Source organism: Panthera pardus, unplaced genomic scaffold (assembly GCF_024362965.1).
Source record: "Panthera pardus isolate Hobbes unplaced genomic scaffold, ASM2436296v1 HiC_scaffold_26, whole genome shotgun sequence".
NCBI classification, from domain to species: domain Eukaryota; kingdom Metazoa; phylum Chordata; class Mammalia; order Carnivora; family Felidae; genus Panthera; species Panthera pardus.
Window position 1 is genome coordinate 7,773,189 of NW_026526832.1, and position 25,661 is coordinate 7,798,849.

Here is a 25,661-nt window from a genome sequence, read left to right on the forward strand (position 1 = left end):
TATGGTCTAGATGTGTGCATTTCTTTAACTTGTTCTAGAAAGAACATAACATAGCATCGTTTCTAAAAACCATTCAGCTGAAATGCGTTATGCTGAAGTTATTTTTCCTCAAATTTGTTGAGTTATAATTGACAAAATTTGTATATATTTAAAGTATAGAGATTGATGAATTTGATATGTGCACACGCTGTGAAATGATTACCACAATCAAGTCAATTACAACATCCATTACCATCACCTCACATAGTATTTTTTTAGTGAGAAAGCTTAAGATCTACTCTCTTAGCACATTTAAAATATGCCATACAGTATTATTAACTATATTCGTCATGATATAAATTATATCATCAGAATTTGTTCACCTTATAAAAAAAGAATTTGTTCACCTTAAAACTAAAGTTTTTACCCTTTGACCAGTGTCTCCCCATTTCCTCCATCCACCAACCCTTGGCAACCACCACACTTCTTTCTATTTCAATGAATTTGACACATACTGCAGTTATTCTAATTTACAAGTAGTTTAATTTAATTTAAAATTAAAATATTCAATTTAAAATTAAAGTATAAGATAGCTTCATTACATTTGTATTCCTATCAAATATTTCTGTACTTTTATTTTCTTTTAAAACTGAATTCCAACATTTCTTTTTAATGATTAAACTTAAAATCTTCCCTACAAGGAACAGTTATCAGTCCCAAGGGAAGAAATTAGAAGAATGTAGGTGGATAATTTTGGTTGTTTGTTGGTTTAACGTTTATTATTTATTTTGAGAGAGAGTGTGCAGGGGAGGGGCAGAGAGAGGGAGAGAGAGAATCCCAAGCAGTCTGCATGCTGCCAACACAGAGGCCAATGAGGGGCTCAGACTCACAAATGGTGAGATCATGACCTGAGCCGAAATCAAGAGTTGGATGCTTAACCACCTGAGCCACCCAGACACCCCTATAGGTGGACATTTTATGGAGAAGTCAGAGTTTATGGTAAAATGTATTAGAAAGCATATCATGGGTTGAGTTTTGAGGTGGAAAAAAAACATGGAGGTTTTCTTCAAGAGATTTACAGAATGCCTTCCGCATGTCAGAAACTCTTAGAGGTTCTGGGTTACATACAGCATCAGGTAAGGCAGCCTGGCCCTCAGTGACCTTTTTATTTTAGCAAGAGGAGACATTCAATAAACAGGTAAGGAAATAACAAAACTCTGACAAATACAATAAAATGGGTGAAAGAGAATAGGAAGTTTGGGGGGCTGTGTATGAGGAGTGTACTACATGCAGAGCATTTGAGCAGAGACCTTCAAGGTGTGAGAAAGTGAACTGAAAGCTTATCTAAAGCCCAGAGTTTCAGGCAAAGGAAAGACCTAGTGGAAATGACTGAGCCAAAAACATGCTTGGATTGTTTCACACATCCAAGTACAGTTGGTGTGTATGACAGAGTAGAGTTTGGGACAAGAGAGAGGGACAGCAGATGAGTTAACAAGAAGGTAGGTGGGGGAGACCAGAACATGTAGGGTCTTATAAGACATTGTTTGCATTTTGGTGTTTATTCTGAGAAAGGAATTAATTAAAGGAATTTTATATGAGTGACATGATTTTATTTACATTGGTGAAAGGACCATTAGGGGAGCAGCGTAGGGAGCAAGGGCAAAAACAAGGATGCCAGTTACAAATTATTGCAGTAATCCAGATAAGAGGCAGTGATGGCTTGGAGTTAGCTTGTAGCAGTAGAAATTCTGAGGGTAAAATTCCAGATCTGTTTTGAAGCTCAGGCCAATAGAATTTACTAATAGATTGGGTATGATGTATGAAAGAAATAGAGGAAACAGAATATTCCAAATGAGGTAGAGTGGATGAGCAAGAGCTGTTGGAAGAAGTAAGGAATCAAAAGCTTAGTTTTATTTATGTTAAGTTTGAGATGAATATTAGATATTGAGCTATAGATGTTGACTAAATAATTGTATATGAAAAGTCTAGAATTCAGAGGAGTAGTCATCTTCAGAGATATACACTGGAGAATCTTAAGTGTATAAATAATACTACGTGATTAAATAGGGTCTCCTATGGAGTAAGTGTAGGTGAAGGAGAAGTCTGAGGCCTAAATCCTGGGGCTTTCCAACATTTACAGGTTATTGGGAAAGGAAAATAGCAGTAATGGAGGTAGGAGGAGAATTGAAGAGATTGATATCTTGAAAATCAAGTGAGGAAAGATGTTAGGATGGAATAAATAATCAACTCTTGAGAAGTTAAACCACTGAATTTTAGCAGGGTTGACCTTGACAATACCTGTTTGTTGGAATGGTATGGGAGAAGGTTTAATTATACTGGCCTAAAGAGTAAACGAAGGATAACAAGTAGAGATGATATTTTCAATGAGTCTTATTACATAAGGATGCAAAGAAATGGGGCTTTTAATGGAGCAGAATGTGTGCACAAATACATATTTTAATATGGCATATGTTTCACTGGGTTTTTACTCTAATTATAATGATCCAGCAAGGATGAAAAATTGATAACGCAGCAGAGGGAGGGTAAACTGACTAGACAAGAGAAGGTTAAATAATGTATGGGAATATTAATATTTTGTCCATAATAACAGAGATAGAGGTAGGTTGGTAGATGTGATCCTAGGGGTGTATGTGGAAGTCCTCTTTGAATACTTCGATTGAGGTTCATATTATATCCTGATTGTCCTTAAAAATATTGAAAAATATTATCCTTAAAAGGTATTGAAATCCATCGCTCTAATTGTTCTTTGTGAAAAATGGCATGGTTTTTAGTTTACTGAAGAACTTTCAGGTCCTTTTACTTTCAAGCCATCACTTTTTTAAAAGACATGATTTTAAATAATTAATATTTGTCAGCTTAATAGAAGGGTTGATAAATATAGACATTATTTTAATGAATCCCTCTTTTCTGACTTGTTTTCAGTTTTTTTGAATGATATCATTAATTTTCTCATGTTCTCTTTCTATTTTCTAACTGGAGCGTACTAACTTTCCTATAAATATAACTATTATTAGGAAAATAAAATGGGAAATGTAATTTCTTGGCTGACATCACTTTATGACACTTACTTGAGACTTCAGGCAGACTTTGTTCTTGTACAAATCACTTCTTCAAAACTGTGCTCAACTTTAGGAAATGCATTTTACTGCTCATAAAAAAAATGAGAAGAGCCAACTTTATTCTGGAATAGTAGTCCACCTAAAAACATATTCTCAGGAAGACATTCACAACCATATGTCCAACACTAAAGGGCTTTATTTTAATGTTCAAGAGAGGTCATCTAAAGGAGCCGGCAGGATCTCCAATGACTGGTTTACTTCTTGGTAAAATTGAGTAATTTCAAATCCTGTTTATAATGCACTGTTTTGGCTGTAATTATTCTCCCGACTCTAAATCTACTGGGTTTTGGGGAAAACAACCAACAAAACACTTGACATTTGCATTTGCGTGGAAAAATTGAGAGCACAAAAGAAAATACTTTAGTCAAATAAGACCTAGTATTCCAGTTACAACTCTATCCTTTGGCATGGGGTCAACTCTGAGATGCTATTCAAGCAATAGGACAAAACTTCCTCCTCAGAGAAGAGTGAGGACCAACACCAGAAAGGATTATATCACTGAGCATCTTTAAATCATTTCATTTTTATACATTTTATGATGTTTTTGAAAGAGCAGAGTTATACTTTAATGATTTTTTTTGAACCACTTGGTGTTTAGGTATTTGGTAATGTTCCCTACCTTCTGCAGATCCACTGTTATCTTAGGAAAGTGACATGAAACCACCATCTAAAATAAGATATATTCAGAACCACTGAATCTTGAAAAGAAAATCAAATTTGTAAGAAATGGCAAGAATTTTAACATCTCAATATTGATTTTATTACATATATACATACATATATATGTATACACACACACACACATATATATGTGTATATATGTATATATTTTTTTGAGAGAGTGCAAACAGAGGAGAGGAGCAGAGGGAGAAGGAGAGAGAATCTCAAGCGTGGAGCCCGATGAGGGGCTCTATCCCACAACCTGAGCCAAAATCAAGAGTCGGATGCTTAACTGACTGAGCCACCCAGGCTCCCCTAAATATTGATTTCAGTTAGATAAGTATTATTATTTACACATCTATAATTTATTAGACAACAAGGCAATGTGATTTCATAAATTTACTTAATCACTATTCAGACAATTTTTAAAAAAGCTTTTCGGAGCAGGGAGCAGAGAACAACCACATACATCTATTACATTATTATAGCCACTTTTTAAAAGTATACTATTGACTGAGAAGAGAATACAAGGAAAACAGTGACAAGGATTGCAGTAAGAGTGAGCATATTTTATGCAATTCATTTTTAAAAAATTTCAGATTAATATAGAAAATTTGCCTGTATAACACTGGAAGAACTTCTGTTCTTTATATTAATACTTACAAGTGAACCTTTGCTTTCATTTATCTGAAATGATTCCTGGAAAATATAGTTATGGATATAGACATAGATATTTTTCCATTTGTAAAAAATATTGTAATTTAAAAATCCTTTGGATATTTGTATACTTATAAATTAAACATCCATGGAAACAAGAAGGAAAATTTTATTCAGTTGACCATAGCATTGATAAATTCATTTATGCTCAACATTTTACATTTTGATCTTCTAAATTTTAGATCCTAGGTATATGTCTTCTCTAATCCTAAAACAATCGGTAGAAAACCAATAGTGAATTCCTATAAAAGCCTACTCAAAGACCATCCTAAAGAGTTGGTAGTCTTCTAAGATCACTCAAACTAGTTTATTATTATCATTGCTATTTTCTTTGAGATTCATAATCTATGAGTGGAAGACAACAGAAATACAAAAGGAAGTTATCTCTTGTTCTGAGCTCCCACCAAGTGTATGTATTATTTTCTTCTGGGGAAAAAATTTTTGGTGTGTTTTTTTTTTTTAAATGGTGAGAAAAATAAAGGTGAGCCTTCAAATAAGATCATCCCAGAAATAATGAGTTTAGGTTTTAACATATGGAGAATTTTTGTATCTCTTTCAGTATAATGTGCCGAAGTATTACCAATTAAAATAAGACCATGCAAGGGAAAATTTCATGAAAATATTTTGTTTAGTCAGATTCTTGGCTATACATATATATATATATACGTATATACGTATATATATATATATATACATATATATATACGTATATATATATATATATACATATATATACGTATATATACATACGTATATATATGTATATATATATATACTTATGTACAAAGGGCTGTTACATAGGTATTAATATTTCCATGTGTATTTTCTTTTAGACAAGAAAGGGGAGAAATAATTAAAATTGTTAAAAATAAAAGAGAATCAGCTGTCAGAGGAGGATATGGGATAACTGGCTATGGGGAGAAACTAGTAAATTCCTTTAGAGCAGAATTTGAAAGCAAATACAGAAGGAAGACCACTGTCTGAAGGATATCAGGATTTACCAAATGCCTTCTTTTCTAGTTGGATTTCCTATCCATGTTGAGTTGGAAATAGAGATGTTTTCTTCAGTCTTCTAATATTCATGTGAAGCGAGGCAAGTGAATTAAAGCCTAATTTTTGTTTATATTTATTTGAATTACTCTATTCAACATAATTTAAAAATGATATAATGTTTAAATTATATGTACTTGTGTAGTATGAATACTGAAAATTATGACAAAGAAAAAGACAAAAGTCTGGAAACATAGTATAGGATTATACTAATTAATTTTCATCATTTTCCAATGAAACTACATTTAGTTTTAGTTTTTTGGCCATATTTACCACAGAATACTTCCTGTGTAGTATTTTCACTGAGGGAATAATTAGGCCTTAGCAAACGAATAAGGTTTTTTGAATGTCAAAATGTGAGTTTTCCTGAGCCTTTTTTATTTCCATACAACCGAATTATTTTCTTCCTTTTTCAAATTTTCTTTCTTCATTTTCTTTAAAAAAATTTTTTTCCAATGTTTATTTTTGAGAGAGAGGGAGAGAGAGCGCGTGTGCGCAAGTGAGCAGGGGAGGGGCAGAGAGAGAGGAAGACACAGGCCAAAGCAGGCTCCAGGCTCCAGGCTGTCAGCACAGAGCCCAACATGGGGCTCAGACCCATGAACCCTGAGATCATGCTCCGAGCTGAAGTCAGATGTTTAACCGACTGAGCCACCCAGGCGCCCCTAAATTTTCTTTTCTTAAAAAAATCATCTGAATGAAAGATCTGAATTTGAATAACCTGTGATTCTATTAAAGAGCATAAATTACCTCTGAGACTATTTATAATATATATTATTTGTTATGTTATTTATATAACATAACAATATAGAAATATTCAAATAACTGTTTGAAAAATGTCTTCTCTGATCCTTCCATATGCTCTATGTCACTTGTCCAACCTTTAGCATGACCTTGGTTGCTGGGTTAATTATTTTATCCTTAACCAAGTGTAATTTTTATTATGTCATATATTTATAATATATATCATATTTATTGATATCTCTCCATAAAACACTTCTGGAAAATAAAGGGAATGAAAGGCTTTGTGGTGAGTGTAATCAAGGAGATGTAAAAATATTGAGGTCATGAAGAGAAATGTGAAATGCTACATTGATCCATTTTTGAGCATGTCTGGGCCAACCAAAGAACAGTCTACTCCCAAGATGGCCATACAGTGATGCCTCTGCCAGGAGTCAGACAGGTGAAACTAATTATAGTAGGTGATATCATTAGGAAACACAATTACAACTATAAAATTAACCTCAATAGTGCATCTTAAAGTTTCTGGTTTTGTAATACAAGTACACGTGCAGAAAGATTGAGCTCCCTGAAAGGGAATTGCATGTTTCACTTAGTTTTTAATTTCTTGAAGCCTGATAAGTTGTTTATCATCTGTCAGATGTTGACTAAATATTTATGGTACAATAGGTTGATGTTTTATCAGAAGAACTATAAGAGTCCATTATGAAATATTCCACAACCAAGAGGGAAATCAACCAAATTGACTTTAAATATTTGGCTGAAAGTTACATCTGAAATATTGTTTTGGAAAATTACATACTGAGACAAATATAGGCACAGTGACTGGTTCTCATTATTCTGTACTAACTGTCCTCTCTCTACATATCAAATGTTGGATGATTTCAATTTTTAATTCACACCAAAAAAATATAATCCAACCAAAATAACATTGTCTCTTCCTTTAAAATGCTGTGTTTTATCTTTAAGCTTCTGACATGGTTTCTCTTCCCATTTAATATGAATTTGAAAAGAAAAAAGGGCAGCTTTTCTATGTTCAATGTAAGAGATGGAAAACTAAAATACAAGACTTCAAGACTGTAATGTATGGAAAGGAAAAAATGATTATTACTGTAAGTGGCTGTGCCTTCCTCCTCTGATTTTTTTTGTAAATGATGTAAAGCATTATCTTTTCGTTCTACTTTATAATAACAAAAGAATATTGGGTTAAGTGGGGTGAATGTTGCTTCTCAATGGAAAAAAAAAACACGTTTCACTGCAGTCAGTACACAATGCATTTTTTAAAGTGTTCGTGTTATGTTCCTAAGGGGATTTAGAATGACCAATATGAAGTAATTATTTGAAACGGAGCACGCTTGCCTGAGAATCCATCTCACAGAAATAAGAAGATATTTTTAATATAACTTCTACTATTTTTAACAGATTGTCACATTCAGGTCACAAAAATAATTATAGCATATGGTGCTTTATAGAAAGCTAAAGTCTCTTCAAGTATTGGAAGAGGCTTTCTAATACTTCTTCAGTTGTTTCTAACCATCTCTATTTCTATAGGAAAAGCCTAGAACTCTGAGGGTAGCCATATTTCTTATGTTTTAAGAGTGAATGTTTTATAAGTGATCAGAGTAATAAAACTTCAAATTATAGATTCTTGGGGAGATTTTACGTGAAACAGAAATGTAAAATGTTTTATAATAATCATAATATCTAGTATAAATTGAATGTCATGTGTGAGGAACACTTTCATATCACCTCTTTTAAATTCCATGGACACACCTACATTTTACAGATGAAAAGATTAGGGCATTCTAGACACACCTACATTTTACAGATGAAAAGATTAGGGCATTGACAGGTAAGTAGCTGTCCGTGGTCTCACAGATACTAAATGGTGAAGTTAGAATTTAGATTTATTGTTTGGGGTTGCATGCAGAGTTCACACGCTTACTGATTATACTCTATCACCTCACCCAACTCAATGTTTGAAACACAGAAGGATACTTTAGAGCCCACCCCCAACCTGTCCCCCAGAGATTTTTAAGCTTTGTTACTGTGGAAGCATAAAAGATTTCCTGAGAGCAAGAAAAGGAAACTTGGATTTATAGCGAAGACTTCCAAAATTACAAATACCAGCCTGAAGTCAAGGTACATCTTTAAAGGTTAAAAGTAGCGAAAGTTTGGGGCACCTGGGTGTCTCAGTTGGTCAAGAGTCCGACTTCAGCCCAGGTCATGATCCCGTGCTTCATGGGTTCAGGCTCTGTGCTGACAGCTCAGAGCCTGGAGCCTGCTTCGGATTCTGTGTCTCCCTCTCTCTACCCCTCCCCTGCTTGCACTCTGTCTATCTCCCCAAAATAAATAAACATCAAATTTTTTTTTAAAAAAGTAGCTAAAGGTTAAGAAGAATAGGAGCCAAATAGGCTCTGCGGCATTTGAAAATAGAATATAAAGCAAAAGACGTTGGTACAACTGGGACTGTCCTGATTAAGGGCAGTTTTCCTCTGGTCACTTTATGTGCCACTTTAAGTCAAGGATTGCTAAGATAAAAAATGTGCATATATGAAAAGTAGAAATGGTTAGAATCTGGTTTTAAATACATTTAAATGAAATAATACTGAGGGTTTTATCTTCTGTCTTCGTTATATTTTCCATTTTAAGCACAATTAAATGAAGAGAAGGGGCTGTTTCTCATAGGCAGAAATTGGCACATACATTCTATTATTTAAAAAAGAATTCTATGTTCTGAGGGCTAGAATTTAAATACCAGCATGTAGAGAATTGGAAGTCAATTTCATAAAGACTTTTGCAACCTCATATGCAGTGAAGTTAGAACTGATTATAATTTTAAAAGGTAAGGCTTGGGGTACAGGGGTGGCTCAGTGGGTTGAGCATCTGACTTTGGTTCAGGTCATGATCTTGTGGTTCATGAGTTCAAGCCCCACATCAGGCTTGCTGTTGTCACCCTGTCAGTGCATAGCCCCCTTCTGATCCTCTGTCTCCCTCTCTCTCAAAAATAAATTAAACATTTTTTTTAAAAAGGTAAGGTTTAATGTTTGTTGCCTTCTAATTACAGAAGTAGAATTTTTCATTCAAAACATTTCATCATGGATTTTTGCTCCCTTAGAGGGTCCGAAATTGGTAGAATATATAATTTCTAAATTTTGGAAAGAGATTTGTCATGGTTTTTAGTGAGTTCCTCCATTTTTCTGCCCTTGAGGACCATCAAGTATAAACTCTCATAATAAAGTGGTATAAACCTGGCATGAAGATGAGACCTCCAGATAGACTCAGATATAGAATTAAAAGCAGAAACTTTCATATGAACACTCAGTCAGAAGTATGAGTTCCTGTTTTGCCCTGGGGTTTTCTGCTTTACCCATTCATCACCCTCAAGTTTTACAGAGTTCTGTGTTTTGCAGGAAGGAAGGAAGGAAGGAAGGAAGGAAGGAAGGAAGGAAGGAAGGAAGGAAGAAGGAAGAAGGGAGGAGAGGAGAAGAGAAGGGAGGGGTGTGGAGAAGAAGGAAGGAGAGAAGGGGAGAGGGAAGGAGAGGAGAGGAGAGGAGAGGAGAGGAGAGGAGAGGAGAGGAGAGGAGAAAATCAATGCTTCCTTAAAACTGTCTACCCAAAGAGGGCATTTTTATTTGTAGGGAATTTAGAGATTATTTCCACTCAAGATGGAAGTTTTGGATATTTATTAACCTCTTTGTTATTCTTGTCAAATGAAGAATTGTGGGATTAAACTAAATTAGTATGACTTCCATGTTCCCATCTGATACAGTAAGAAACAAAGCGAGGGATTATTTTGGAAAATTCTTTCATCTATATAAATGTTAAAAAACCCCGAATTAGTGGAAATTGCTTATTAGATCATTTCATGTCTATGGTTCCATACCTAGTAAATAATAAAAAATACGATGATTTAAATTACTCTTTTTGCAAAAATGAGGAGAAAAATAGATTTATACTGAGCTGAAAATTTGAATTCAACCAATATTTTTTAAAAAGCAATGTGGTTTTTTTTGACCACTCTCTACATGCCAGCACTCACCTCTTCACTGATTTCATGGAACCTAAGGCGTCACAATTTTTCTGTGACTGTTCCCAGGTGGGGAAACAAAAACTGCACTGCAGAAGCATGGCTACAAGCCTGGCTGTGAATTAAATTAATTGCAAAGTAAGTGTTCTGTTCTGTGTTCCAATATGTTGCTTATTTTATTAAACTGCAGTTAAGGAGTGTTTACTTAAATCTATATAGGACAACCTCAATTTTATATTCTCTCAAATATCATATATACCGAGAATATATTGAAGAGCACTTATTTGATCCTGAAGTAGAAAAATGCAAGTTAACTCAACTTGATAAACATTTATTTACCTTGATATACAGTGGATATATGTTTTAAATGAGAAAACTGTCCAAAACTGAATTGTTTACCAAACGCAGAGAGAATCCAAGTCCTAGTTTTGACTATAATTATCGGAAAATTTTAATGCACAGATTCACACACAGACACACACAGAGGCTGTTTTGAACAGTTCCAGCGTGCATGAGTTTCAGTTATGGCGACTTAGTTAAATAACAGCCCCCCCCCCCCGAAACACAGTTCAAATTTTAATTACAGTTTATTAACTGTGAATAATTGCATAAAGTACCAGTTACACTACTAGTTCATTGGCCCACAAATCACTGCATAAATAACAGAAGTGCATCATGATCGACGACCAGTCCTCTCATTTGTTTCAAAGTCTGCCCATGAGTAGTCACTGCTCACCTGTTAGTTCATAACCCGGTAGCAGGTCCCAGAGTAAGGGATGCCAGTAAAATATTCTACGTTAAAGGAACTCTCAAAGATATTTCAGACATTGAAAGCGCAAAAACTAAAATGTTGGAAGGTAATCTAAATTTAGAAAGAAGTATGATAGTTTGCTAAGGCATAGAAAAGGTCTCTGCTTCATATAAATTATACAACAAGAACAGTAAGGTAAGCACCGTTCAAATGTCCCTTGGTAAGTTTTTTACAAAGAAATAAAATATTTTAATTTCTCAGTGGTTCTAGTATTACAAATTGCAGTGTACTAAATAAATATTAATTTTACTGTTTTTCATCCTTTGATACATTTATAATAGTAAGAGGGCTTTGAATGCCTTGACAAAAACTTTAAAGATCATGGAACAATCAACATTTTTCTAATCAATTATTAATATTACACAGGTTCAGGCTTCACAGTCATTTATACATAACTGCACTACCATACAATGTAAGAACTACGTATATGATGAGATTAAAGGGTTTTGGTTGTTTTTACATTTTTATTTATTTTTGAGAGACAGAGCACAAGTGGGAGAGGGGCAGAGGGAGAATGAGACACAGAATCTGAAGCAGGCACCAGGCTCTGAGCTGTCAGCACAGAGCCCGATGCGGGGCTCAAACTCATGAACTGTGAGATCATGACCGGAGTGAAAGTTGGTCGCTCAACCGACTGAGCCACTCAGGTGCCCGATGAGATTAAAGTTTTAACCTCCAATTTGAAATAGATGTGTATGTCTTCCTCTGAGAGTAATTTCGTTATTAGAGGCCTTAACTGATCAGTAATAAAGAGAAAAATATTTCTGGTGAGAGCTTATTTTTTCTTCCTCAGTTGATCCTGTCTGAATTTCTGAGTAAGAAAGCTGTCTACAGTAACAGGAGGAAAGTGCTTTCTCAAGGACAGTATTGAGAAAGGAATAATCTTCCCTGCTAGCTAATGACTCAGCAAGATTAAAATGACAGGTTTCTGTAGACCCCTCTCTGTTAACACAGCAGGTACTGGTCCTTTTGTTTTTCTTCTTGACAATTGTTTAAACCTTCATTAATAGGTGCTTGGCGTGTGTGTTGACTTTTTTTGAAAAAATCAAGTTGTAAACTTTGATTACAAATTAAAAATGATGTTCTTAAAAATCTCAACTTGACCAAATGTGAAACAATTTAAAAACCTTAAAAAAAAATTTTTTTTTTTTACATTTATTTATTTTTGAGACACAGAGAGAGACAGAGCACAAGGGGGGGAGGGGCAGAGAGAGAAGGAGACACAGAAACAGAAGCAGGCTCCAGTCTCTGAGCTGACAGCACAGAGCCCGACACGGGGCTCCAGCTCACAAGCCGTGAGATCATGACCTGAGCCGAAGTCGGACTCTTAACCGACTGAGCCACCCAGGTGCCCCTAGAAACCTTGAAAAGGCCTATTGAGAAAAACCAGGCTTAAAGAAGCAAAACAAGACAAAAACAAACAAACAAACATGTTTGTCATTACCAAAAAGGGGCGTCTTTAGGTAAAAATTATAAAAGCCCCTTGCTACATAGATAACGCAGATAATCCTGTTTATCTGGTCCATGAGCAAAAGGCAAGCACTTAAGATCTTCTGCTCCAATTTTTGTTCATTTCTTCTTGCTGGAATTTCATATTAATTTCTTCATGTTGGGTGACTAAATCAGACTATGGTAGAGTTGGTAAGCTGGCATTTACTCAGCCCCACCCTGCTCAGCCTGGGAGCTGATTGATGAATTCTCAGCTGGTCTCTTCGACAGCTTGTGCCTTAGGGTTTTCCCGGCATCTGTGTAGGGGATTGAAGTAGCCACAGTACCTATGTTGAGGTGGCTGCTTGACATTGGGTCTCATCTCCTTGATTTTCCATATCTTCTGCATTGATTCTCCCTAGCCTGTGGTTGGCTCCGAGAATCCTTCCGGAACTGTGCTCTGTACCCCCAATATACTCTCTCACTGGCCTACCTTGTTCTCCTGCACTCTGGTTGTCCACTCCCTCCATTACCTCTCCCTGTGCTGGAGGGTCGGAAGGCTGTGGCTGACTCCCAGTGGGTCTCTGCAAGCAGGTAGGTGGGAACGGTGGCCTGCCGGAGGGCGGCGCTGTGGGGCCTGGCCTTCTGGAACATGCTCTGATCCCTCCTTCTTTGCCCTACTCTCGCTATTTGGGTAATTTTGCTGGGAATTGCATGGAGGACCCCTGTCACGTCGAGGGCATCTCTCAAGGTCACGGTCGGCTGCATATTTACTGCTTTGCCCTGGAGCTCCGCCAGGGCCTGCCACATTTGCTGCCTCCACACCCTTTTCTCCTTCAACATCAAACTCCACCATCCCTGGTCACCTACCCTGCCACGATCCTTCCAGGGTTGTTATTCTTTATGACAGTGTGATGTACAATTACATCTTCCTTGGTGTCATTCCTGTTGATGAAACCATATTCGTTTCTTACACTGAACCACTTTTGTGTTCTTAAAACCTTCCTTGTGTTGACTTCTTTGTTCCCTGGGGACAAGCACTACCGATGTGAGGCCACCGGGCTGTAGCTCCCTACGCTCCTGCCTGTCGAGGTGCCGGCCTTGATGTCCGCAGCGCTGAGGGTTCGGGTGGTGGGCAGCTGCTGGTCTTGGCCTTGCCGCTCTCCTGGCAGGGCGGGGACAGGGGCAGGCTGCTGGTTTCGGCACCTCCTGCGTGGGTGTGATGGTGGGGCCTGGAATCCGCTACCAGTTGAACTCCTTATTGTTCCTTTTTCACAACTTCAGAAACACATGTCTCTAGGTCATCTGCCAGTGAACCACTCGCCCAACGTAGAGATTCTCAAGCTCTACTGTTATTAGATCTACAGCAAAGGGTTAAACGGGTCCAATTTTGGCTCAGGTCATGACCTCCAGGTTTGTGAGTTCAGCCCACATCAGGCTCTGTGCTGACAGCTCAGAGCCTCGTGTTACAGCAAATACTCGGCTCCCTGGAAGGGACAGGCAACACGCACTCGGGCAATCCAAAAAGACTGTTTATTTCGCACTGGTGCCTGTCCAGCGGAGTCATCTCCAAAGGCTGAGCACCTAGCTTAGGTTTTACTGGCCTTTTATACATATGTGCTTCCTGCTTGGGCGGGGCTAGTACAGTCAATATTCTGGTTCCTGGCTGCAAGCTTATACAAGCCGCAAGCAAGACAGCAGAAGCCAAAAGCTTGCAAGGGGGAGTATCTGGCCTCTGACATCAGGCTGCCCCTCTTTGTCTGCTTTTTACCACCTTTCTTTCCCCTGGAACCTGCTTCAGATTCTGTGTCTCCTTCTCACTGTCCCTCCCCCGCTCACACTTTGTCTCTCCCAAAAATAAATAAACATTTAAAGAAATTTTTAGTGGCACCTGGGTGGCTCAGTCAGTTGGGTGCCTGACTTCAGCTCAGGTCATGATCTCACGGGTTTGTGGGTTTGAGCCCTGTGTAGGGCTCTGTGCTGACAGCTCGAAGCCTGGAGCCTGCTTCAGATTCTGTGTCTCCCTCTCTGTCTACCTTTTCCCCACTCATACTCTATCTCTCTCTCTCAAAAATAAACATTAAATAAACAATAATTTTAAAATGTTTAAGGATATACAGCAGAGATAAAATCACAGAGATTCAAACTCTACAGCAAAGAGAAAGGAACGAACTGATAATGCCCACAAGATAGATGAAACTCAAAGTCATTATTCTTAGTGAAGGAAATCAGACACAAAATAGTACATATCCAATAAAAACTCTGAAATGCAAACCGATGCGTAGTGATAGAATATCACAGTAGCTAGCCAGCACACGGACTGCAGAGGGACAGAAGCACACTTCTGTAGTTGATAGAAACATCATTTGTATCTTGTGGTGGTGGGTTCTCAGCATATACATCTCTCAAAACTGATGGACGTGTGCTCCTCGAATGCAGGAGTCGTATATACATTTTATCACACTAAAGTTATTTAAAAATCATAGACATTCAAGATTCCAGCAAGGTTAGGCTAGAGTGTGGTAAACCCGAGAGGCACCAAAATGTATTCTTTCTACAATAGAAATCTTCCACAAAGATTTCTACAATAATTTTTTAATTCTGTGTTCTCCATCACAAAACTTAAAAAGACAAACGTCACAGGTGACAGCTTCTTTACTCTGAACTGATAGGTGTTATTCAAATAGGTGTTCATTTGTGTGTATACTGGCATACCTCATTTTATTGTTCTTTGCTTCATTGCACTTCCCAGATCCTGCATTTTTTACAAATTGAAGGTTTGTGGCAACCCTGCCTAGAGCAAGTCTGTTGGTGCCATTTTTTCCAACAGCATTTGCTTACTTCCTGTCTCCGTGTTTGGTAATTCTCATAATATTTCGAACTTTTTAAGTATTATTATATTTGTTATGGTGATCTGTGATCAGTGACTATGACTCACTGAAAGCTCAGATGATGGTTATTAGTATTTTATAGCAATAAAGTATTTTTTAATTAAGATATGTACAATGGTTTTTTTTGACATAATGCTGTTGCACACTTAACAGACTATAGTATAGTGTGCATATAACTTCTGTATGCCCTGGAAAACCAAAAATCCCTTTGACTTGCTTTATTTCAACATTTGCTTTATTGCAGTGGTCTGGAACTAAATCCACAATATCTCTGAGGTATGCCAATGATTCTTTGGTGCTACATAGCAGTGCCATGGTATTCTAATCATTATTGCTATGATCAGAAAAGAAGTGGTATAGATTTTCTATATGAATTATTCCTTCCCATTAAGTGAATATTAATTTGTGCTGATCAAGCAAAGATTTGCAGAGCTCAGAAAAGGGAAACATGTATCATTAAATCTCTGCAAAGTGGGTATGTTGTTAACATCTCAACTCAAAAGTGCTTGCCATGTTTAAATAGTGAGAGGAAAAAAATCCCTTCTAATGCTTTAATTTTACTTGTATTATACTTTTTTTTAAATAGATGTATAAGATGTATAAGAACTTTGTCGTGTATACGTTATTTATACCCATACAGGTTAAATGTTATTATAAGAATAGCTCAAAGTCATTTTTCTTTAAAAGGAATTTTAAAATTATTCAAATTTGAGAAATGGCTAACAAGATCACTTTGAAAATGTTGCTAATTTTGTTGTAACTTCGTATCTGGTAATCTACGTCTATCAAAAGTAGTATGTCATTAAAATTCAATATGGAAGCATTATTTGTTTGAAGTCATAATATTCGCTCTGGTTGTTCATTGCATATATACAATATTTTAGTGATATTATCAATTAAACAAGGGTTATTAGCTTGCCTTGATAAGTGACTATGATTTTATTCAGGCACTATGAAAACTCATTTCTGTTTATAAATTGCAATTATCAAATGTGTTAGAACATAAGCAGTTCACACTTGGGATCACTGATATGTATGGCATGATTTTTAATGAACTGGCTGCATTAAAATATGTTTTTTGAAAGCTGAATTTTATAAGATATATCTGATAATTTCTCTGTTGGATATGTTAAAAACAAACATGTTTTCCTTAGCAACCAGGATACGTAATGAGAAAACTGGAGACAGAAAATTCTGTGAGTCCATTTGTTCCAGCTAATGCTAAACCAGTATAAAGGCATTTCCTGATGATTTTTTTTCATGTTCTCCATTTCAATAAACCTGAAAATCATAGCTCAAGCCTCCAGTGGAAGCAAGGAAGCCAGCTGGAATTTGCTCAACCTTGAGAAGCAGGAAAAACAACAACAAAACAAGAATACCAATTAGAGAAAGCCAAAAATTGTAATGGAAAAAAAATTCATAACAATTAGAATCTCTCCCTGCCCTCGCTTCCCTTTTGTTCCTATCCAGCAACCGACTGGACAGTGGGCCTTGGACATTGGAATAGCTCTGTTTCATAGTCAACACAAAGATAGCATTCCTTTGTTTTTAAAAGAGAAGGTTTTCCAAAATGAATCCATACAATGATGGGTTTAGGGAAGAGTAGATTATTTTTATGAGAAAGCTAATCAAAGCTATGAGGACTTAAACTGGAAATATTCAATGATACCTTTAATCTGGCCAGTTATTTTTACACATTGAAATCCACCTAATAATTAATTTTTAGCAATTTTGCAGAAAGAGGACAGGGACAAAGGGCTCACATGTCACATATCACTTGAGCTTCATTCTGTGACTTAACTGCTTTAATAGTGTGCAAGACAACACTATTCAAGATGAGGCAGCTAAGTGATTCAGTAGATCAGACTCACGTCTCATATCCACTGGCCCGTGTGTTGAGTTCTGCAAGTTACTTCCCCTTTACAAATCCATTTTATAGCTTTAAATGAAGTGAATAAACTAGCTCTGACATTTTCAATCAAAGCTTCCATGAATATACCTTCCATGAGTATACCTCAGAGGCACCTAGGGATCAGAATAGAGAATGACCGAGCGAATGTCCATCCACCTGTCCCTCACCCCCATCCTTACCCCCATTCAACAGAAAACACCACTATTATGTATTTATAGAATGCGCTTGGGTGGACTTTTTTTTTTTTTTTTTTAGAGAAAAGGGACCTACAAATATATTTTTAAGTGCTTATAACTATTAGAATAAATTATCTCTATGGTGCCTTCTAAGATCTGGAATTAAACCTAACAATGGAAAGTGACATTTAGAACTTGTTAATGCTGTAAATGATGACACCAGAATGTCACTAAAAGATAGGCATGTTTAATATAACAAGTTCCCCCACGTAAAACCAGGTTGTGAGGCATATATTTGTTCATAAGTTGGCTGTTTGGGAGATGGAAAGCGTTTTTCCATTGAAACAGTTTTTAAGGTGAAGTGGGGAAAAAAAGAAAAAAAAACACTAATTTAACTGCCAAAGTAAAAATGGTCCATTTTCAATAAAAAAGAGTGGGAACGATGCTCTCACAAAAGCAGCAATTAAAATTCAGGTAGGAAAACAGTAGCATAGGTGGACTTTTAAACCTCTTTGTTTGTAATATTTGAAGACAAATGACTTTAGAGTTATTTAATCTATTTCACTATGTTCCTTGATTTTGAAAGTTACCCAAAGACATGAGTTGAGAGATAGCTCTTTTCTGGTGTTGGCATGGTGACAGGGAAATAAAACAATTAAAAAATTTAAAAAGCCAATGATCATTGAACTTTATTCAGAATGAGAGATTTGTTCAACTCCATACCCCTCAAACATTAAAAATGAGTGTTAAAAGTGGGGGCGGGGGACGGGAATTAGCAACAATAGCTTTTACTGTGTAAGTATCCCTACCTTAGTTCAAATATATTGATTTCTAATCAGAAGAATTCAGGTTCTTCTGAGTTCTGCCAATAACTCAGGTAGTGGCTCTATTAAGACTGCTAGAATGCTCATATGCTTTGAAAATCTTCCCCAAGGCAAGAAAGTTTGTTTAAAAGATTAATAAATGAAGGGGCGCCTGGGTGGCTCAGTCGGTTGGGCAGCCAGCTCTTGATTTCAGCTCCGGTCATGATCTCATGGTTTGTGGGCTCAAGCCCCACATTGGGCTCTGGACTAATGGTGCCGAGCCTACTTGGGACTCTCTCTCTCTTCTGTCTCGGTGCCCACTCTCTCTCTCTCTCAAAATAAATAAATAAACTTAAAATAAATTTTAAAAAAAGATTAATAAGTGAAGATCTATGAAAAGCAAACATAAGCAATCTGTCTATGCAATCTAGTCAATAGAAATACCAATAATCTACTTATTTTCCATACTATTAATTCCACTTAATTAAAAATATCATATTTGGAAATGTTTCTAATACCCTATAGGAAAGTCTGTTTCATTTATGCTGGAATATTTTCAGGCTACGTAGTGAAATGGGAGAAGATGATTTAGAATCCATAGCTTATGAATACATTGCTCAACATTCTGAATAAATGGGACAAACTTCAAAAGGTATTATAGTAATTTCTGTAAAATTCTACACTGGTGAACATAGAATTTTATAATTCTTGGTTGTTTATATATTTTGGAAGCATCAGTGCCCTCTTGACCTTCCAGCAGTGGAATAATTGGGCATCCCACAAAAATTCTAGTTTCCATGAGCCTGATTGTGGGAAGTAGAAATCCCATATTACTATATCCCACGATTATACTTATCATGAAGAGAGTTCAATGGTCATTCATTCTAAAAGCTAATACACCTTGGGCACTTTCCATATATTCTGACACCCTGCAATAATGAAGGAAAATTGCTAATAATTCACCTATAACTACTGTACTGAGGTTCATCTTTATTGTTTCATCATTAAAATAAGAATTCTTCCATATTTTTATTTTTTAAGCACCATGACAGGACCTCTTTCTTTGCCCGGTCACAAGTACACAAAATTCCTCTCCTGACTTTGATGATAGGCATGCATTAGTGCATTCTCTCACACAACACACACACACACACACACACACACACACACACACACACACACAATTATCTTTCCAATTCCCCACTTCCCTTATTATAGCACAAATCTCCCTGCGCAAGAAATTTGAAGGTTGAGTATATTCCTACAAGGTTTTAAACATTAGAAGGAATGTGCTTCTTAGGTAATTATTTTTAGGAAGATAGTATGTACTTTTCCAGGCAGAGGTTTCATTTAAATATGAGCATGAGTGATACATCACACATAGTAGTTCTGTGACATTTGGGGGAGAAAGGTATCACCGAAAACACACACATGCATCATGTGGCATTAGGAAAATTACGGCTTCATTAGATTTCTGTTTAATTCCAGGAATCACTATTGTTTCTTGGAAACATACATTTCAGAAAGAGAAAAATGTATTTCCCTTTTCTGAGAAAGCAAAACCCAGGGGCCAAGTATGACTTTTCTTTATGAAATATTTGCATGGTCTTCCAACAACGTCAACATATTGGTGGATGTTGTTTTTCTTCTATATTTTCTTTCTCCTACTATGGGAGATAAAAATGACTGGATGGGAGAGAAAGATGTTCTCTAGATTATAGAGTTTTGGCAACATTTTGAATTTCTTTGCTATCCTGACTCATTAATCTGCATCCCACACGATTGAAGAATTACATATGCCTAACCAAAAATTTTATTTACTATAAAATAAACATTTAAATACAATATTCTACAAATTTTACTTCTGTAACAAAAATGTTTCTATTAATTTCTTGCCAAATGTTATTACGTAAGATATACTATGCAATGTTTCTTAATTTGAAATCAGGATTTTTTCCCAATCATGAAAAAAGACAGTGGTTTTTAGAAACTCAAAGGTAACAGTTTTTGTATCCTATCATAATTAATCTTGTGTGTAAATAAAGGGCTTTATAAGATTTTGCTTCTAAACCCTGTTTCTGAAGTCTTAACCCAGAATCTTCATAAAATTTATTACAAGTACACTAATTTAGAATTCTAGTTAAATGCAAATTAATATATACCTCTTTAAAAAAAGTTATTTAAATTGAGTTAAAAAATAGTTAAAGGTGGCTTAAATTAAAAGTGGAATGAAAATTAGATACAATAGTTGGGATATAAGAGAGGCACCATAAATAAGATTTAAAATGTTTTAGGTGGGGGCACCTGAGTGGCTCAGTCAGTTAAGCATCTGACCCTTGATCTCACATGGGATGGAACCTTGTATCAGCAGGGAGCCCACTTGGGATTCTTTTTCTGCCCTCCCCCTCCTCCTATTCTCTCTCTCTCTCTCTCTCTCTCTCTCTCAAATAAATAAATAAATAAATAAATAAATAAATAAATAAATATTAAAAAAAATAAAATGTCTTAGGTGGTAGGTTAGCTGAGCTGTTAGAATAGCTTAAAAAAACAAAAGAAAAACATGCAATTAATGCAGATTTATATTTAATTGCCTGTGTTAATAATATTGCCTTTTAAATGATTTAAGTATAATGTGGTAAACTGCAGTTCTAGGAGCTTCTACGTGTATATATGCACTCAGGTAACCAGCGGCCAGATTAAGATACATGATGTTTCAGAAGTGCTCATCATGCCCCTTTTCAGTGAATACCCTGCACACTCAGGGTAACCAGCATTCTCTGTAACCTATCATAATAGGTTAATTTTGCCACTTCGTGGAATTCGTATAGAAAAAAAAATCATACACTGTGTATTCTGTGTGACCATCTCCTTTTTCTCATCTATACGTCTGTGATATTTATCTATACCGTTGAGTGTAACAGTAGTTCATTTCTTATTTCTAAGTAGTGTGCCACAGAATTTACACCACAAATTATTTGTACACATGTGCTACTAGTAAGGAGCAGGCCAAGCCTCTGTGCTCAGTACACAGTTTATTCAAACATTGCCCATCATAGTCTCTTTCGCCACCTCTCATCTCCGAAGGGGAAGGACCAGCGATGGAACCCAAAGCGGAAGATCCCCATCTTTTATGCAGTAGAATATGTTATTTATTTTTGTTGCTGTTCTCTGCATTTCCATTATCATGGAGAAATAAACCTCTAAACTCAGAATTCAAAACCCAAAGAGAGCCACTCCCTTCCATTCTTAAGAGAATGGCAGGACTCAATGACTGATAATTTTATGAATCTTCCCTGAAGGCTGTAGGCAGAGTGTAGCAAGAGGACAGGGATTTGATGTTAACAGAAATAGTCATTCTTCAGGTGGACAGGACACATGTGCTTGAAAGCAGGCAGGCGGTAATGTATTGATGGAGGTGATGTGAGAAGGATGTTAGTATCATTTGAGCGGATGCATGCAAGGACTCAACAATTTTAGGTTCGAAAGTTCCTTTGGCTCAATAGATCTTTACATATCACTTGATCTAAAAACATGCCCTCAGCTTTCTCAAACTTTCAAATCATTTTTCCAGTTTTTCAGATAACTTCCCCAGCTATAAATACGTGAGGTAAATTGCATGTAATTAAATTATCATGATTTAGGGGCGTCTGGGTGGCTCAGTTGCTTAAGTGTCACTTCGGCTCAGGTCATGATCTCGCGGTTCATGAGTTCGAGCCCCATGTGGGGCTCTGTGCTGACAGGTCAGAGCCTGGAGCCTGCTTCGGATTCTGTGTCTCCCTCTCTCTCTGCCCCTCCCCCACTCATGCTCTCTCTCCGTCTCTCAAAAAATAAATAAATGTTAAAAAAGAAAATTAAAAAAAGTTATCATGATTTATTTCCTGTTACCTTAGCATCTCTAGCCCTCACCTTTTTTAGGAACCTGGATGACAGCCCTTTTATTCTGAAGTATGGTTTGTATCTCAACAAATAAAATTAGATATTATATAGGACCAAGGTTATTCTTGAAGTAGTTCCTGTTTTTTTCCTGCAACAATTAAATGTGTTTTAATTATAAACATGTTTTATAAAGTTTAAAAACTGATAGAAAACATATTAAACTTTATTTTATTTTTTTCTTAAAATTTTTGTGTGTGTGCTTTTATATTTCTAAAATGTGGAAAAAATTTTTCGGTGCAACATATTGATTTTTAAGTAAACAACAGGCATTTGCAATTATATGTTTCATGCTTCATATTTTTTCTTATTAATTAAATTATTTATTTACTCTTATTTCACTTGCACCACAGCCCAACATTCAAACTGTACTCTTAACTTATTTTTAGTTCTAGCAAATTATTGACATTTGTAGATAAATCCATTGTTCACAGAATAAATCAATGTCACATTTTATGTACTATTGAAATTAATAAGGCATCTAATTTATATATAATTCTTGAAGTTTTAGAAATATTATTTTTCACCACCTGTGATATAAATACATTAAAATACTTGATATGGTCAGCAATTCATAAGTATTTATTTTTTCTACATCATTATTTATTCCAGTCATGCACCATTCAATAAAGGAAAAAATGTTCATTTTTAAGAAAATCTCATAAAACCCATGGTGTTCAGTTTTGCATAAATAATTCAACATCATGTGTTGCAATATTTTTGTCTTATTTGCTTTGTTTTGTTTTATTGAAATATAGCTGACATACAATGTTATATTCGTTTCAGGTGCACACCATAGTGTTTTGACAATTCCATATATTATGCTGTAGTCACCATGATATGTGTGGCAGTGTTTATTATAAAGAATCATCACTTTGCCATTGGAAGAATGACAGTAAGCTCATTATACCAAGGTGGGTCAGTTTTATGATTCTTCTTAAAATGCTTGTTTCTATATCATAGAGAAAATTGGTTGCTTTAAAGACCAATTTCTGAAGGTAATCCATTTTAAAAGGTAAAAGTAAACCTTAGACTACTCTAAAATGCTCACTTTTATGCAAACAGTTATTATGGATTAATGTATTGTTAGACAGGATGATCTTTCAGTAAGTATTTCAAATTTATGATGTTCTGGAATTACCAACTAAAAATTTGAAAAGGAAAAGTCAGTAACTGGATGTCAAATGATGATACCACGTTCAGTAAGGTTTTGTCCAAACTAACCTGATTTTCTGTGGTGACAGAATTAGCAAATTGCATGTTGTGGATAGAATAAGCCCTTAATTTTATTTAGACATTATTAAAATCTTTCATAGTGTATTTTCTAAAACAATGGGAAAATATTTATTGATAGCAATATACTCCACTGATAAAGTCCCAAAGAGTGTGGCTCTTAATGGATTCATAGCAGTGTCTTTTATGGACTGATACAGAGCTGTCAACAGTTTTATCAACAACTTGGAAGATGAGAGAGAAGACATGGTTATCAAATTTATAAATGACTAGAAACAAGAAAGGTTACTTAATGTAAGAAATAAGATGCAAGAAAGTGTCTATGACTATGAACAGCCAAGTCAACATGATGAATTTTAAATGTAGAATATGCATTTCACATTAAAAGATAGATTAAAATAGCAGGGGAAATCAACTTGAAAATGATTATATATAGTTTTGGGTGTGCAAGTGTGTGTGTGTGTGTGTGTGTGTGTGTGTCCATGTGTATGTTGGTAAGAGAGTTAGTAGTTTTATTTACAAATAAAACTAATGTTAACTAAGAATATCAAATGACACTTAGAGGTGACTGGAAGCTTGAGTTACATTAATAGAAAAATAGCAATTTGACAAGAGAAATACCAACTCTTCTGTGCTCTCTCTGTTTGTACTGCAGCATTATACACAAGTTTGGGAACCACATTTTAAGATCAACAATGACAAACTGAATAACTTGTCCATCAGTGATTCCTTATCTTTGGGAGATCACAGATAATATTTCATTAGGAATCTAAAAGAAATTATAGATATCTCCCCAGAAAAAAAAATATGCATACACAGAATTTTATATATAATTTCGGAAGGTTTACAGTATTCCTTGAAACCCATTTATGAATTTCCTAGGTGTTCATGGACTTTTAAGAATCTCTGATCTAAGACCAAGTGGTGAGGCATTAAGGATTGTGAATTCCCTAAAATATGAAAACACTGAAAGGAATTGAAGGTGTTTTGTTTGGTCTGAAGAACACAAAAGGGTAGGAACAAATTAGCTGCCATCAAACATTTTAAGAATTTTCATGTTCAGGAGTTATTATATTTATTTTATGTATCTCCAATGAGAAGGATAGAAACACCAGAGAGACATATTTTGTGTAAGTAGAAATAGAATGAATGGGAGGCATTTAATTCAATTTAACATTCAATCAGTGCTTTCCACATGGTATGCTAGACTAGGAGGGCGAATGTAAATATCAAATGAATAAAACATAGTCTTTCCTTGGGATGTTTGGAGAAGAAAGTTCTAGCTCAAAAAACAAAGTCCCTTTAAAGAGGAATTTAAAAAATATGCCAGCCCTTTTATGACTATATAGTATAGATTTATCAACCTGGAGTAGATTTTTATTGCTAGGAAAATAATGAGTTGAATGGTTACACTTAGTAATGCAAATGGATAGTATTTTAATAGGGCTCATTGCCCTGTGAAAAAGAACAGGACTTTTGAGGCTACCCACAGCTCTTATTCTGAAATTTCCCTGGTATACAGAGGTGATAGCTGGATCGTAGGTAAAAATATATGCGGGGCCAAGGAGAGTCTTGAGAAAAAGGAATACAGATTTCTTCCTCTTTTAGGATCCACCTTATTAGAGCTTCTGTCATAGATTGAGATGTTCCAGATGGATATTTCCTTGCAGGAAAAGAACTTCAAACTAAAATTTATCCTGAAAGGCAACCGCAGGCCCTATAAGTTCTTCAATGAGAGCTCATTCTAGCAGAGTATGCTCTCTGGGCTTGGAAGCCCTACCTGACCCAACCACATGGACAGAGAAGTTCCATTGTAAGTGAAATGTTTGATCATGTCAGTGTAATCCAGAAGAATTGGCAATCTTCAGAGTACAGAGTACTGTGCCATTCTTCTGTCCTCTTTACTGGTACCTGGGCTAGCAAAGTCATCTGTGAGGCACAAGAATACAAATGCGTTGGACAGGGTTGCTTCAGTTTTCAACAGTGACAATTTTTGTGTTGCAGCAAAAAACAAACAAACAAACATGGCATCCGGAAAGTGGTCACAGTAGCTCTCCAACCCTTGTCCTTCCTGGTGAATGGATAAAATACTACTCATTTAATGTGAATAAATTCGGGGTACCTGGGTGGCTCAGTTGGTTAAGTGTCCGTCTTCAGCTC

At 35.8% G+C, this 25,661-nt stretch overlaps 1 long non-coding RNA gene and 1 pseudogene across 1 annotated transcript in view; one reads left to right on the forward strand and one right to left on the reverse strand.

Annotated features, from left to right (window-relative positions):
* Positions 1-12,824: 12,824 nt before the first annotated feature.
* LOC109259282 (Y-box-binding protein 1-like) lies at positions 12,825-14,120 on the reverse strand (annotated as a pseudogene).
* Positions 14,121-23,058: 8,938 nt separating this feature from the next.
* LOC109265354 (uncharacterized) overlaps positions 23,059-25,661 on the forward strand; it is a 314,205-nt gene continuing 311,602 nt past the window's right edge. The window contains exon 1 of the long non-coding RNA XR_002079145.2: positions 23,059-23,182. This is a non-coding gene — a long non-coding RNA (uncharacterized LOC109265354). The remainder of the gene's footprint in view (positions 23,183-25,661) is intronic.